General features: G+C 41.7%; 1 protein-coding gene and 1 pseudogene across 1 annotated transcript in view; both read left to right on the forward strand.

Annotated features, from left to right (window-relative positions):
• Nucleotides 1-16,775, forward strand: part of LOC124511173 (zinc finger protein 568) — a 389,983-nt gene that overhangs the window by 45,779 nt on the left and 327,429 nt on the right. The gene's annotated exons all lie outside the window — the stretch shown is intronic.
• Nucleotides 6,937-7,520, forward strand: LOC124511189 (3-oxo-5-alpha-steroid 4-dehydrogenase 1-like; annotated as a pseudogene).

Raw genomic sequence — 16,775 nt, forward strand, 5'->3', positions numbered from 1 at the left:
ATTTATTTTCTTATTAAAAAAAATTTTTTTAGTGTTTGAGAGAGACAGAGAGAGACAGAGTGAGTAGGGGAGGGGCAGAGAGAGACACAGAGTCTGAAGCAAGCACCAGACTCTAAGCTGTCAGTACAGGGCCTGATGCAGGGCTTGAACTTCAGGAAACTGTGAGATCATGACCTGAGCCGAAGTTGGACACTTAACTGACTGAGCAACCCAGACTTCCCCAACTGTGACTTTAACACAAGTCTTGATATCTGGAAATGTAAATCCTTCAGCTTCTTCACATTTCCTTAGTGATACAGATCCTTTGCATTTCTGCATATATTTTGGAATTGGCCTGACATTTTCCACAAAAAATTGTGCTGAAATTTTTGGGGGGATTACATTTAATTTATTTATTAATTTACATGAAAATTGAACAATCTTAGAATCTTAGAATCTTAATCTTAGAATCCATGAATATGGTAAATCTTAGAATCCATGAATATGGTAAATCTAGGCTGCCATTCATTCCAGTACACTTGGAGACAACAGGCCAGTGAGGAAAGAAGGAACAGTTTAATCGGGAGCTGGAAAATTTGTTTTTTTTATTTGGCAAAAAGATGAGATCTAACCTTCAACAATACTCAAAAATAAAGCCATATAGATGAAGGATTTTAATGTTAAAACTTAAAACACTGGTAAAAAATATATATATATATATAGTTGAATACCTTTTAGACATTGAGGTAAGAAAATATTTCTTAAAATAAAACACACAAATTGTTGATTAAAAATGAAACAATTTATATATTTGGCCATTGTAAGTGTTCAGTCACCATCAAATGAAATTTTAAAACAAAAAAAAAAGTTATAAATTAGGAAAAGACATATGCCATACACATAACTAATAAAGAATTGATATCAAGAATATATATACTTTGGGGGATCCTGGGTGGCTCAGTCAGTTGGGTGTCCGACTTTGGCTCAGGTCATGATCTCATGGTTTGTGACTTCAGGCCCTGCATCTGGCTCTGTGCTAATGGCGTGGAGCCTGGAGCCTGCTTCGGATTCTGTATTTCCTTCTCTCTCTGCCCCTTTCCTATTTGCACTCTCTTTCTCTCTCAAAAAATAAACATTAAAAATAAAAAAAGAGAATATATATATTTCAAACATTTCTAAAATCAGTAAGAAAAGCAAGGAGACACTGAGTGGCTCAGTCAGTTGAGTATCTGACTCTTGATTTTGGCTGAGGTCATGATGTCATGGTTCATGGGATCAAGTCCCTCGTCGGACTCTGTACTGATAGCACAGAGCCTGCTTGGGGTTTTCTCTCTCCCTCTCTCTCTGCCCCTTCCCCATTCACATGCACTCTCTTTCAAAATAAATACATAAACTTTAAAAAATATACAAATAAAAATAAAATCAGTAAGAAAAGTAAAACAACCCAATAGGAATATTGACAGGAAACATAAACAAGCATTTCAAAAAAGAAAGTATGAGATCAATAAATATATGAAGAGAGATTCAATGTAATTAAGGATAGGAGAAATGCAAGTTCAAAAGCACAACAAAATATCATTTTACATCCTCCCAATTAGGAAATTTAGAGTCTAACAATAATGTATCAGTCAAGGCCTTTCAAGAAATAGATATCACTCAAACTGGGTAAGTTGAGTAGCGATTATTAAAGGAACTATTTATAAAAATGTGGACAGTAATAGAGAAACCACAATATCCTGAGACAGAGATCCATTATTACCCTAAGCGTGAGAGGAGTCAGGGGAAGAGACTACCAGCACCCCAAAATAGAGAGGGCTATGTGGAAGGGATGCTTGTCAGGAGCTGAGACTTTTAGCTGAGGGACATAGTCAATACCACACTTCTACAAGGACAAAAAGGAGGTGGGGAGATAAATGCCTCATTCACTCTCCTCTCTCTCTCTCTCTCTCTCTCTCTCTCTCTCTCTCTCTCTGATCTCCTGGTAGGCAGATGGATGCAACTAGAAACTACAAAAAACAAGGTACAAATTAGGAAAGTATATTTGTTATATACATACCTGACATTGATGAAATCCATACAAGTCAGCCTCTGGGGCATAGAGTAGGGTGAAAAGGGTACAGAATTGATGGGGAGGGGCAAATGGAAGCTATTCAATACAAATACCAAGTGTTGGAGAGGATGCGTGTTCCCAAGTTCAGTTGTTAATTACTTGTAGGAACTTAAATGAGTAGGCCATCTTGTAAAATATTTCGTTTTATCTTCTGTGGTTGAACATTTACATGCCCAGGAACTCCATTCCTAGGAATACACCCAAGATAAGCTCTTACACATGAACACCAGGAGACATATACAAGAATGTACATTGTTGCACTGCTCTCAACAGCCAAAACACAGAAATAACCCAGATGTCCATCAACTGGAGAAAGTGCTTTGTTCTCACAATGGAATTAGTTATATAGCAGTCAAAATGAATGGCAATGTCACACAACAGTACAGAAAATCTTATGATAATGTTAGAAAAGATTCCAAAGATTACATATAATTAACCTTTTTATAAAGTAAAAAATAATTTGATAAAAATATACTTTTTAGCAAAACATATAAATGCAGTAAAACTACATAGAAGCAAAGCAAGGGACTAATGAACACAGGATTCAGGATGATATTTGCTCCATTTGGAGAGGAAGGGGTAAGGGTGAGGTTATATATAATAACATATAGGTTATTATCAAAGTTAAAGATAATATGCTGGGTGGTGGGTTCATGAGTACTATAACATTATTTAAAATAAATAACTTTGTTGATCAGTTTAGGACAAATTATGATGTTATGAAAAATGACTCCAAAAGCCTAGGGACTTACAACAACAAGGAATTATTTCTCATATCCATGTCCATTGTAAGTTGGCAGCTGTTCTGTTCCATACCACCTTTATTCCAGGACCTAGGTTGAAGAAGCAGCACTTACACAGAACATTAAAGTCTTGTGGCAGAGAGAAAAAAGAGATGGTGAAACCATTCAACAGCTCTTAAAGCTTCTGCTTTGAACTGGCTATGTCACTTTTATACATTGCCATGCCTGATATCAATGGATAGGAAATATAATCTTGATATTATTTTATAATATCAAAATCTAGTACACTAACCAGCTAAGTAACCTAATGTAGAAGTGCTGTTATTTATATCACTTATATGCACCTGAGGGGCACCTGGCTGGCTCAGTCAGTGGAGTATCCAACTCCTGATCTTGGCTTTGTGAGTTCAAGCCCCACGTTGAGTGCAGAGATTACTTAAAATAAAATCTTTAAAAAAAAAAAAAAAGCCAAAACCCTATGTGCACCTGAGGTAAAAGAATCAAACAAAACCCAGCAAAACCAAAGATAAAGTTAGGAGGCATGGATCAGGTACCTATATTTCTTTTCAGTAGAATTGCATTACATATAATTCTCAAGTCCAAATGATGTCCTAAAACTTGACTTAATGATCTCAAAAAGAAGCAGCTCTGAAAAAAAAAAAAAAACAAGCATAATCACATACTTCCTAAGCCTATGATTAAGATATAATATCTGTAAAGTCAGAAGTTTCAGATGAAATTCTGATGCAAGAGTACTGTTAGTTGTCCTATGATTTTCAAAGGATAAATTGGAAGTCTCCATTTCTATATGGACTATACGCCAAGAATTACTAGGAAGGGTTTGCAGGGTTTTGCTAAAGTAAGAAGAATGGGTACATGCTTTATTTAATCATGTTATATCAAACTTTCCCTTTGCATTGAATGTATTGGGTCTCAAAGTTCGCCTAAAAGCAACCTAGATTTTGGTTAGCTTGTGAGAAAATTTGATCATTTTGAGGCCTGTAGACCAGGGGAAATGGGCCAGATCTCTAATCAGAAAGAATCCCATGTCTTTCCTAAAAATTGCCACTGGGCCTAGTGAAAAGTCCTTTCACGAGGAGTTAAATGAGGACTGAGTATGCTGAACCACGTTAAAATGTGGAGGGCAGAGGCCAAGATCCTTGGTGTAGAAGACTATTTCCAGTTCAGAAGTGTGAGAATGAAGAAGACAAAACAGAAGGAAGAGAGGAAATGAAGGAAGGGGCAGTGCTATTTTAAGACCAAAATAAACTTTCAGGACTTATGAAGCCTTCAGCACACTTAAAATCAAATGCAATAAAAAGTGCAGCCTACATCAAAATTATTTTTATATATCTACATAAAACACTATTGAGAATTAAACTGGCCAAATTGAATTTTAGAGACACTGGATTATAAATGTTAATTTTCCTATTGTAGTTCTCATATCTTAAAGCCTATACGTAGGTCTGAAATATTTGTAGGCCCTTGATTAGTCCACAGGTGTCAGGCTGTTTGCCCATCATTACTTTTTCCCTTTTCTCTACCCTGACTCATGTCTCTAAAACTTCCCCACCCATTTATTTAATGACTGAAGGGTTTTTTCTTTCTCTTTTTTATTTTTATTCATTTTTAATTTATTTTAATGTTTATTCATTTTTGAGAGAGACAGAGTGTGAGTGGGGGAGGGGCAGAGAGAGAGGAAGACACAGAACCTGAAGCAGGCTCCAGGCTCTGAGCTGTCAACGCAGAGCCCGACACGGGGCTCGAACCCACGAACTGTGAGATCATGACTTGAGCTGAAGTTGGACACTTAACCGACTGAGCCACCCAGGCGCCCCTCTCTTTCCCTTTTTAAAAATTAGAGTATAATTTACATATGGTAAAATATAAAAATCTTAAGTATACATCATATGGATATAATTGTGTATTTACTATCCAGATCAAGAAATAGAATATTTGCATCCCCTCAGAAAGTTCCCAGGGATTCTTCCTAGACAATAACCATCCTCTTCTGAGATAATCATTCTTCTGACTTCCATTTCCATAGATTAGTTTTGCTTATTTCAAAACTTTATATAAGTGGAATTAGACATTGTCTTTGGTATCTGGCTTCATTTGCTTAGATACTTAACAGACTTAATTGCTTAACCAACTGTGTGATCAATCCATCCATGAATCTGTGAATTCATGGATAAATCCATCCATGATTCCATCCATGTGGCAGCAGTTTCTTTTTATTGTTGAGTAAGCATACCATAATTTGTTTATCCAATCACCTGTTGATGAATAATTGGGTTGTTTCAGGTTTGGGACTATTACAAATAAAGCTGCCATGAACATTTGTATACAAGTCTTTGTATAGATCTACATTTTCATTTGTCTTGGATACATACCTAGCAGTGGATTGGGTGGATCCTATAGAATGTATATGTTTATGAAAGTTCTTAATTTTTGACACTGTTAATTCAGTGTCAGTAGTTTCATTTTTCTTAGCTTGGCAAGCCATGGAAAGTTAGCCACTGATGTATACCGATAACTTTGTATACCAACAAATACAGATTCACATCAGCTGCACTGGCAGCTGCTTGGGTCAGAGTGCCAGCATCAAAGCCAAGGCAAAGCTTCAGCAGCTGTTTCTGGAGCATAACTAATGACTGTTTTAGTGTTCCCAAATAACCAGCTGCTCTATCTCCTCTAACTAAATTTAACAACTGAAAGCATCATGAGCAACCATTTTATGTAATGCTCCCAATATAGTCTCTGTTAAATGAGCTTGGTAGAGAGCTATGCTATGACTGGTGCCCACTCCAAAGTTGTTTCTTACCACTGATGATCCCTCTGCATGTATTAGAGAGGCTTAAGTAACATACAAATTTGTGGTATTAGCCTCAACCATTGTGAAATTTTACTTTCTTGTTGCATGTTGGATAATAACTTTCTAAGATGTGGTGGTCTAATGTGCAAGTGTGATCTCTGCTACGTCTGGGAGTTGCTTGAAGGGACAAATATTGAGAGGGTAGAGAGTAAACCGTAAGTGTTATCTAAAATGTGGGACACTGGAACTGATCTGATCTTTATATTTAATTTTTTTAACATTTATTTATTTTTCAAAAGATAGAACATGAGCAGGGGAGGGGCAGAGAGAGAGGGAGTCACAGAATCTGAGGCAGGCTCCAGCCTCTGAGCTGTCAGCCCTGAGCCTTACATGGGACTTGAATTCACAAACCGCAAGATCATGACCTGAGCTGAACTCCAGTGCTTAACCCACTGAGCCACACAGGCACCCTGAAACTGATCTGATCGTTAAATCAAAATGATAAAGTGAAGGTAGTTACAAATGATAGATGAATTTGCAGCCAGTAAGGCATGTCCCACAGGATGACTAATGCCCTCATGTTAGAGGTGGAAGAGGGGCACCTCTGAATAAAAGATATTATCTTTTGCAGTTTCTTAGACACTGGTCTGATCTTTACTATATGGCCAAGATGGGACAAACAAGTGCTACAGGAGGGAGATTACAGCCAGCCTCGAAATTTTTTAAAATGATTTATTTTGAGAGCCTGAGCGGGGTGGGGGTGGGGGGGGGGCCAGAGGATCCAAAGCAGGGTCCATGCTGACAGCAGTGAGCCTGATGTGGGGCTTGAACTCACAAACTGTGAGACATGACCTGAGCCCAAGTCGGATGTTCAACCCACTGAGCCACCCAGGTGCCCCAGCCTTGAAATTTTCATTAAGGATGTAAATACGATCTTATTTTCTTGGGAGTCTTTGGTCATATTAATTACAATACAGAAAGCCACATAGCTATTTCTTCAAAGACCAGGTAAATATCCCATCACATCATTTGTTTTTTAGAGTAGTATTTCTCAAATTGTGGTTAAATACAAAGGTTTTTTTTTTTTTTTCTTTCTTTCTTTCTTTTTTAAAATCTGCAATCTGGACTGCCCTCCGGACCGCAAGGGCCGGAGGTGGGGCTCGATGCCTGGCGTCTGCTGCCTGCACTGGCCTCAGGTAACCGCAGCCCCCACCCCCGGCCCCTCGCCCCGCTCTATAAGTGGCCCGCCCCGGACACTGGGCCATGGGGCGCGCCCGCTGTCCCCCGCGATGGAGCCGGCCGAGGGGTGCCACCTGGACGCGTTCGCCTACCTGGAGTGCGCGCTGGGCTTGCTGGGCTCGGTGCAGCTGACGCGCTGGGCGTACGGGCGCTGTGCGTCCCCGCGCCCCACCTACCAGCTGCCGCAGCGCCTGCGCCACGCGCCCAAACGCATCCTCCTGGCCACCTTACTCATCCACTACGCGCAACGGTGCTTGTTTTTTCCCGTTTCTGATCCGAGGAGAAAAGCCGATGCTCCTATACGCATGTACGTTGGCGTTCGTGTTGTGTATCTGTAACGGCTATTTGCAAAGCAGATACTTGAGTCAGTATGCGGTGTATGCTGATGACTGGGTCACTGATCCCCGATTTCTAGTAGGTTTCTGCTTGTGGCTAATAGGCATGCTGATAAACATCCATTCAGACCATATCCTGAGGAATCTCCGGAAACCAGGGGAGACAATATAAAATACCAAGGGGAGGCACTCTCTTTACCTTTTTACTCTCCCGAGCACAGCAGTATCACCAGTGGTTCCTTGAGAAATTTGAAGATTATCCAAAATTCAGGAAAATTATAATCCCGTTTTTATTTTAAGTTTATTGTCAGCGGGATGGTCTTTGACTTGAAGCATTTTAGTGATGTGTCTCTAGGGACTACATAAATGAATTACTCTTCTGTCATTTTCCTGCTACTTCATCTTTTTCAAGATTTGCTCTAGGAGTGTTTTCCTGATAAATACGTAAGCTGCCTAATACCAAGCTAATAACGGGCTGCACACCGGGTCAAGAATCTGCAACTCTGGGTCATTACAGGTGACCATTTCTCTGATTTTGGAGTCTCCTCTTTTGGCTGTGTACAGCTAAGTGTGCACAAGATCAGGATTACAAGCCATTTCTGATGGCCTCTGTGGACTGAAACGTGTCACCGCCCCTTGTACTACCCATTCCAACCATCATTTCAAGGCCAAAGGTGATGTTGCCCCCTCCCCTGATAAAGGCAGGGCTGTCTCCATTGTCCCTCTCACTCCACTGGGTCAATGAGGCCAGGGGCACCTGCAGGGTCGTCACAGCCCCAGGGAAATGCCCAGGCTCTCACTGTGGGTACTGTGCAGCGGAGAACTTGGGGGCAGAGAAAGGAGACACAAGGGGCCCAGCTGAGGCCCAGACAAGAGGCCTCTGGCACCTGTGGCAGCCTGGCTCCCCAGGTGACTCCACTCAGAGCAGGGTGCTGGGTGCCTTCATGTAAGGGGTAAGGTGCTCTGTCCTCCACTGAGAGGACTTCTTGGAGGCCCTGGTGGGAGCAGGGAGCCCCTTATGCTGATCACCACAAGGCATCAGTAGTCTGTGGTTAAGATGATTTTTCTTCCTTCCAGGTAGAACTAGCAAGTTGTAAGGCACTTTTTTCTCAGTACCCTCAGTATCCCAAAACAATATCTGGAAACAGAATGTCTTACTCTAGATGCACTTGAGAGGTCCACGGAGATAAATCACAGGAATAAAATTCACCATGTATTGCCAGATATGTAAAAGAAATCTCCAACTAGAAGGCTGTTAAATCTCTGGGCTGCTCTGTGAAGCTCTGATGGGACACGTGGTGGAGGTCCCCTTCTGGCCAGGGACAGCACTGCCTCGGTGGCCACCACAACTGCAGAGCCAGAAACTGCAGGAGCAGGGGAAGAAAGGAGGAGACTGTTCACTCTCATCTGCTGACCTGTAGGTCCAGAGCACGAGCAGCCCCTGGCTCCCTGTGGGCTCTGCGCAGCCCCTTCCTGGCTGACCTTCCTAGCCACGGTGTCCCTCTCTCACGCGGTTTTATGTAGAAGCCATGTGCTCATTGTTAGTGATTTGTAGAGTCTCGTTTGGTTTCAGAATTGCACAGCAAATGCTCCCGATGCAGCTATGCTTCATTTTAACTGGGAACAGAACGTTTTTGAAAAGAAATTTTGTTATTCAATGAACTTCATTCCTTTTTCTGACCCTTTTCCAATTACTTGAAAACACGAAGCAATAAATATTTTGGATCTCCTCGGGAAAACTCAAAAGTCTGAACAAGTCACAATGGATTTGGGCTGCTCTGTTCTGGAAAGAGCACCCAGCTGGGAAAAGGATGCCAGTCTGAGAGCTGGAGAAGCTCACTGTGATTTTTACTCCTTTATATGAACCGCCTGCATGAAGGAACGCTTGGGTTAACTCAGGCTTTGATGTGTGGTTACTGCTTTCACCCACCCACACTGGGTGGACGGTTAATATCCTCTTCTATCTTGTCTCCCTGCCCTCCCTCCATTTCCTAAAAACTGTCACTTAGCAAATTGTCATCAATTACTGTGTTAATCCTAATAAGGAGATTAATAAATTTACTTCAATCCAAAAAATAAAATGAAATCTGCAATCTGTTATGAACCCAGACTTTTGGAAAATATAATAAATATAAATTGCTTGAAAAAAGGAAAAAAGATATACAAAACACAAGCTCCAAGATATCAGCCTTTTATTTGGAATTTTTGCATCTATGATCACAAATGTTAAAATAATTAAACAAGGATGCCATTAGACTGAGATAGTTCTAATGCCTTGGTAGCTTACCAAAGCAAATCAAAACCTAACCCAAAATCAATGCACCCCTATCAGAGAAAATAAAATTTAAGAACAACCTATAACAAACAGCCAAGTTAGTTTTACCAAACAAGGCAACTGCTTATGCTATATCTAACCAGATAATTTCCTTGCTGTGTTTCAGTGTTTTCTATTTTTTCTTTTCTTTTTTTTTAATGTTTATTTAATTTTGAGAGAGAGAGACAGAGCATGAGTGGGGAAGCAGCAGAGAGAGAGGGAGACATAGAATCTGAAGCAGGCTCCAGGCTCTGAGCTGTTAGCACAGAGCCCGATTCAGGGTTTGAACCCATGAACTGTGAGATCATGACCTGAGCCGAAGTTGGACGTTTAACCAACTGAGCCACCCAGGCGCTCCTCAGTGTCTTTTCTATAAAAAGACCTCTCCAGGGGCACCTGGGTGGCTCAGTCGGTTGAGCGTCCGACATCGGCTCAGGTCATGATCTCACGGTCTGTGAGTTCAAGCCCCGTGTCGGGCTCTGTGCTGACAGCTCAGAGCCTGGAGCCCATTTCAGATTCTGTGTCTCCCTCTCTCTGACCCTCCCCCGTTCATGCTCTGTCTCTCTCTGTCTCAAAAATAAATAAAACATTTAAAAAAAAAAAAAAAGACCTCTCCACTAGCTCCTGTTGGTAGAGTACTCTTAACACTTCCAGTCTGATGCTGCCTAATGGAAACTCACGTACACTCAAACTCTTGAAAATTTAGTGCCTCAGTTTATCTTTTAACCCAAGTGAAACTAATCAATACTTTTCTTTTGGCCTGTCTAATTAGAGAGTATTCTCTAAAACTAGAGAGTATTCCATCTTTTTCTGGCATCTGAATAAAGTGAAAAATCATTCAAAAAGTTAAAACTCAGCTATAGCCATCTGGAACCTTTTAACAGTACAGTTTTAAGACATATTTACATTTAATATGGCTATTCTGTTCAGGCTTTCTACTTCTTAGCAGAAATTAGTAATTTCAATTTCACTGCAAAATCTACAATGACCTCTACTGTGGTTATGGAGTTGCTCATAACAGACTCAAAATTCTTTATATCTATAAAGAATGCATCTTTAAATTCTATATCTATGGTTTAACCTTTCTCCTTTCTAATGTTCTTCTTCTAATTTGTTTCATTTTGTTATCATTTATCAATATTGTGTCTCGTGTATCTTTTAGAACCAAACTCTACATTTTAAAAATCTGACCAACTTTTTTGTTTTCTAGTTCATCAATTTCAGAATCTATACTTACTCATTTTATATTTAACAAAATTGAATAAGTAATGTTTCATAAGGACAAGATAATGGCGAAAATATAAGGGAATACTTCTAATGTTTGTTTATTTTTGAGAGGGGGGGAGGGGCAGAGAGAGAGGGAGACACAGAATCCGAAGCAGGCTCCAGGCTCTGTGCTGACAGCTGTCAGCAGAGATCCCGATGCAGGGCGGAACCCATGAACAGCAAGCTTATGACCTGAGCGGAAGTCAGACGCCTCACCATTTGAGCCACCCAGGCGCCCCATAAGGGAATACTTTTAAAAGAAAAAAATTACAATTACACATCCTAACAATTAACTACTGTTAACAAATGTTAGTGTAACTTTCCAAAGACTTAGGACCCAAGTGCATTTCTACCTGTATTTATGTACTTATAACAAGTTTGAAAACACTAATATATGGCATATAGAGTTCAGTACTAGTATTCCATGATTTCTACTCCGGACTTACGCTTATCTTCCTTCAACCTCCTGGTGGCCCTTCTCTGCCCCCATCCCCCGGTCCTGAGTTCAAGACTGCCACCTTTCATTCAACGTCTCCTCCGCCACATTCCCAAACCTGTTAGGCCGGGACTACATTTCCCAGATGTCCCGAGGATCCGCCGCTCCCGGTGCCCCTGAGGCCCCGCCGGAATTGGGTTGAAGAGCCCGGACACCTGGCTTCTGGGTAACGGCAGTACTGAGGGAGGGAGGAGTGCGCTTTCTGGTGGTGCCCGGGACGGGGGAATGAATTCTCAGCCGAAACTTGAGCACTTAAACGCACCTGAGCACTCTTACCAGGAGGGATCGTGGGACGGGCTGAACCCACATCCGGGAGGATTCCTAGTTAGTGGCGTGTCGGGGAGTCGTCCACTCAGGATCCCGCTCTCAGAGCACGGCTCCTTGTGAAGAGTACTCTGGACTGTCTGCTTCCCGGCTTTTAACTACAGTTCTTAAGAGACCTCTGGGCATTTCCCAGTTTGGAGCGAGGACTGCTGCAGACGGGTTAACTTTGGGGACTGACCCTTCCCCTGGCTGGGGGGCTACATTTCCCAGAAGCCTCCTCGGTCCACAGCCCTTCCCCCACCCAACAGCAGCCACCTTATTGCTGCTTGGACCTGTCGGTGCGCCGAGGTCCTTAGAAGATGCTAGGTGAGGCTGGGCTGTCAGTACTGGCCTTCACTGAAGGCTAGGAACACGACGCGACACTGGGCGAAGACTGTTGTGCCGGCCAGGCTCCAGCTGAATTTTTCCTCCCCTGGACTACATTTTTCTGGGGGCTCCGCGGCATATTCCACTTCCGGCCGAAGTTGGCTTGGCCGGTGGTGAGTTGGCGGGAGTTCGGGTGTAAAGGGTCGGGGCGTTGCGGGTCGGCTGTGTCACCAGTTTGGGGCGGATTCTAGCAGACTGGAAGGTGAGGACCCCGGAAAAGTGAATGCTGAGGGACTCCGGGGCGGGGCCATGGTGTGTCTGGAGTCTAACAAACGGGTGGCCGTTGGGCATTTCTAGGCTGTGTCCTCCCGCTTGAAAAGTAAAGACGTAGCGGAGGTTGGGGAATGTCGAGGGCTCTAGTCTTCACTCGGGGGAGGGAGGTATCAGCAGCGCATCGGCACAGGGTGTGGGAGTGGTATCATGCTGGCTCTGAAGCTGGCTGGCGGTTTCTCGAGGTCAGAGGTGTCGCTGCTGTGTGACCTTCTGCCTGGACGGAAAGTCTGTGCGATACTCTCCCGAAGTGGTTTGTGAGCCCGACCTCCTTTGCTCGGCGACCAGTGCCCGTGGAGCAGTGGTTAGTACATTAAGCGAGGCTTTCTAAGACCCAGTGGGAGAGCCCCACATGGCCGGCTGCCTCTCGGACTCTGTCTACGGAGCCTGGAAGAGCTCAGTCTCCTGTGGAGGAAGGAGGCCACAGTCTGGGGTTCTCTCCCAGGACTCCTGTCTGGGCCCCTAAGGTCGCCTGCTTTCTGTAATGATAAGAGTGGGGATGGGGTTACAGCCTTCTTTGGCTTTGGGCTCACTCTCCGTGCCTGGAGTGGGGCCAGGGTTTGCTCTGATTTGGCCTCGTCTGGGCTCCAGAAAGGGTCTGTTGTCTCATAGTTTATTAACCACTGTCCATCTTTTTCATTTTCTAGGAGTCCAGAAGAGGAGAGAAAAGCCGCTGTACATCACAAGGCATGGCAGAGGTAAGTTGTATTTGGCACTCTCTTCTTGGAAAGGGTTTCTTGGTTTACAGAACAATATCCTATTTCAGGATTCTATCCAAAAAATTTACAGTGGTGATTTGAAAAAAAAAAAGGGTAAGCGAGAAGGAAACCAAATTTATGGAGCAGTTTTCCTAAACCAGGTAAGAGTCTAACCCAGGACTGTCTGTTTTGCATACATTGTCTCATCCATCTAGAATTTCCATTTCCCTGAATTTTATCCATTCCCAGAATAGTTGTGACAGATGTGCCTCTCTGCTTTGGCAGAGAAGTTAAAGAACAAAATGAGGTTAATCACTTCAGTCTCACTAATTTCTTTGTTGTCCGCTTCAGGGTCACATGCTTCCAAATTTCTAACAGCCTGAAGTCCTGCCTGCCTGCATCAGCTCTATGTACTTTTTTCTCCAAGATAGAAATAACCTAATTGCTCTCTTTCTAATGATTAAAGTAAAATAGGGTTCTTAAAAACATTTCAAAACTTGAGAACATTTCAGAAAGTTTGTCAACCATGGTCCCACCATGTAGAGATAGAATTAATATTTTCAAATTTTGTCTGTATGAAAGTGTAGGTTTGTAATTTTGTTTTCAGAATGGGATCATGCTAGTGACAAAAGCAACTAACTTAACTGATTGTTAAGCCACTTATAGTTTGAAGTTTTTTACATGTGTTGTCTTGTTGAATCCACATTAACAACTCCATGAGATATTCTGTAATCCATTTTTTTTTCCCCTTCACATTTTAAATTCTCTGAATTTGGACTGGTTTCACAATTCCTGGCCAGTCATAGTTTCACTGGTGGAATTTTTTTTCTTTCCTGGTGTATAAAGTAATGGTGGCTTTACAACCAGTGGCATCTCAGAATTGATGAAATATGGAATTACTCTAAGTTGACAGATGAGGAAATAGATTCTATTAAGTCACTTCAAATTACACATTTAACAAATTATATAACTGGGATCCCTCTACTTTTACCCACTTGTCAAAGGTCATTATCTTCTTTGGTTTATGTTGAATATATGTTAAGTATATTCTCTGTCATTTATAAGTTGTTTTAGAAGTTTTTTCACAGTTAATCTATTCTGTATGTGTTTTAGATTCAGAGTTTTCAAAAAATGTTTTCTTCTTTTATGTCATGGCCTTCCCTAATACAAATATAGAAAAGTCATTCATATTTTTCTAAAGTACTTTGTCTTTTGCCCAATTTAATCTTTTTTTTTTTAAGTTTATTTATTTATTTTGAGAGCTTGAGCAGGGGAGGGGCAGAGAGAGAGAGAGGGAGAGGGAATCCTAAGTAGGCTCTATGCTGTTAGCATAGAGCCCAATGGAGGGCTCAAACTCACAAATTGTGAGATCATGACCTGAGCCAAAATCAGGAGTTGGACACTTAACTGACTGACCATCCAGGCACCACCACCCCCCAAACTATTTAATGTATAAGCACCTGGTGTGAGATATGACCAGCAAATGTTGGTTGTAAAATTTCTAATATGGAGTGTTTATTTAAATTTTGTCTAGAAATAACCTAATAACCTAATTCCTCTCTTCCTGTGGCTTTGGAGTAGTCAGTTTTAAAGAATGGCAGTATTTGTAGTATATTCAGGTTTTTTCTTTGGATGTGTCTGAGTGTGGCTTTTCATTCTGGCCAATCAGTTCTCAAGGATTCCTTTCTCTTGAGAGACTAATAAAATACGCTTTATTTTTTTTTTTAATCTTTTTAAAGATTTAGAGAGAGACCGTGTAAGTGGGGGAGCGGCAGAGAGAGGGAGAGAAAGAATCCCAAGCAGGCTCTGCACTGCCAGCGAGAGCCTGACATGGGGCTTAATCCCACGAACCCTGAGATCATGACCTGAGCTGATACTAAGAGTCCGACACTTAACTCACTGAGCCATCCAGGTGCCCCTAAATACTCTTTCTCTTCTGGATTAATCTGTTTCTTCCTTTCTCTGACTTTTCTTCTGAATTCTGTGAGAATTTGGTGAGTTTGTCTTCCCCTTTTCATCCTGGCCAGAACCCTCCTCAGATTCTCAGAGGAGAAACTACATCCTCCCTATCCATTCTTAGCACATTTTGGTAAGGAAGGAACTCCAGCTCCCCTTGTGTTACAACCCTGGACATCTGTCCATTTCTCCCTTCATTTCCTCCTCAGAGTGGTGGATTGTCCTTTCTCTGTATTAATGAGAAGCTATGCACTGTTAAAAAGAGTAGAGTCTTATCCTGTTTTTGCACTTTACTAGCTTTGTGACCATGGGCTTCCTCATAACATCCTATATATAAGGTGGTCATTATATAAGGTTTGGAGAATGTGATAGTAATGGAAATTCAACTGAATTTGCACTGAAACTGACAACCTGGAGTTCTCCCAACTCCTACCTCCTGGTCCCAAATCCCATTGCTTCTGTCTGTTTCCTGTTTCTTGTTGTCATGCCTTATAACCTCACACCACTGTCTGCATCCCAGATCAGACTTTTGTGTAGGGAGAATAGTGCATTGTCTTCCTAATTGGACTACCTGGCTCTACTTTTACTCCTTGCCAATAAAATAGTCCAGGCATGTCATTTCCTTTATTCAGTAAATCCCTGTTACTTTCAGGACAAAGCTATACTTTTATACATTTCATTATACATTTACTGTAAAGCACATTCTATGTTTATTGGAGCACCAATCCTAGTATTGGAGAAGGCGGTTTAATCTTGGCAGGGATGATCTGTCATCTAAGACCTTTCTGTCGTGGCCCCTTTGGATTTCTCCAGTATCACTTCTGTCTACCCCTTTCCCAGAATACCTCACCAGTTATCCCAGTGAACTGTCTTCTCTTCAGACATACAGGCTATATTCCTTTCTCTACAGCTTACCCTGTTCACTCTACTTGGAATGCTGTTCAGGGGTGCCTGGGTGACTCAGTTGTTAAGTGTCCAACTCTTGATTTTGGCTCCAGTCATATCTCACAGTCATGAGCTCAAGCTGCACTTTGGGCTCTGCAGCTGGGAGTGGAGCCTGCTTAAGATGCTTAAGATTCTCCCTACCCCCACCTCCCCTGCTCACTTGTTCACTCTTTCTCTTGCTCTCTCCTCGAGAAAAAAAAGAAAAGAAAAGGAATGCTGTTCAGTTTGTTTTTGCTTGTTGGAATCCTCTGTTTCCACCACCACCCCCACCCCGCCCCGGGCCCCAATTAATCTTCTATATGTTACATGAAACTTTCACATACCCTTTAACCTAAGTAAGTCACTATTTCATTTTCCATAGCAAGATTCATCTACTTGTAATTAGATGTAATTTATCCTGCTTAGAACCCCCCCCCAGCTATGAGAACAAGTCAAAATGTCTCATGATCTGATCCTTCTTAACTTCGTTACTCTGTTCCCTTTGTCACTCGACTCTAGCTGTTCCCATAATGCACAGTGCTATCTCTTGCCTCTATGGCACAAGAAACACAAGAGGGGGCATATCCCATACCACCACTTTCTCTGGATTCTGTGAAGCCTGCTTCAGTCTCTTGATTATGCTTGGTAACTGAGTGACTGTGCTGACATTCCCCTATGCTGTGTCTGTTGTAGTTCTTTCCATACTGTATTGTAATTGACATTTTAAAACTGATTTTATTAAATATTGAGTGTGGAAAATGTATAATGTATGACAAATATCTGAACACCCATATTTAAAAAGTAGAATGTTAATTATTAAAAACCCCCATGAGTCATCCCAGTCCAGTCTCTATAGGTAATTTCTGAATTTTGTTTTTCATTCCCTTACTTTTCTTTACAGTTAAACATATGTGTTTGTTTTTATTTTAAATTTGATATA

This window comes from Lynx rufus, unplaced genomic scaffold (assembly GCF_022079265.1).
Source record: "Lynx rufus isolate CCGP_SWC_20201006 ecotype Redwood Valley unplaced genomic scaffold, mLynRuf1.p SCAF_16, whole genome shotgun sequence".
In the NCBI taxonomy this organism is placed as follows: domain Eukaryota; kingdom Metazoa; phylum Chordata; class Mammalia; order Carnivora; family Felidae; genus Lynx; species Lynx rufus.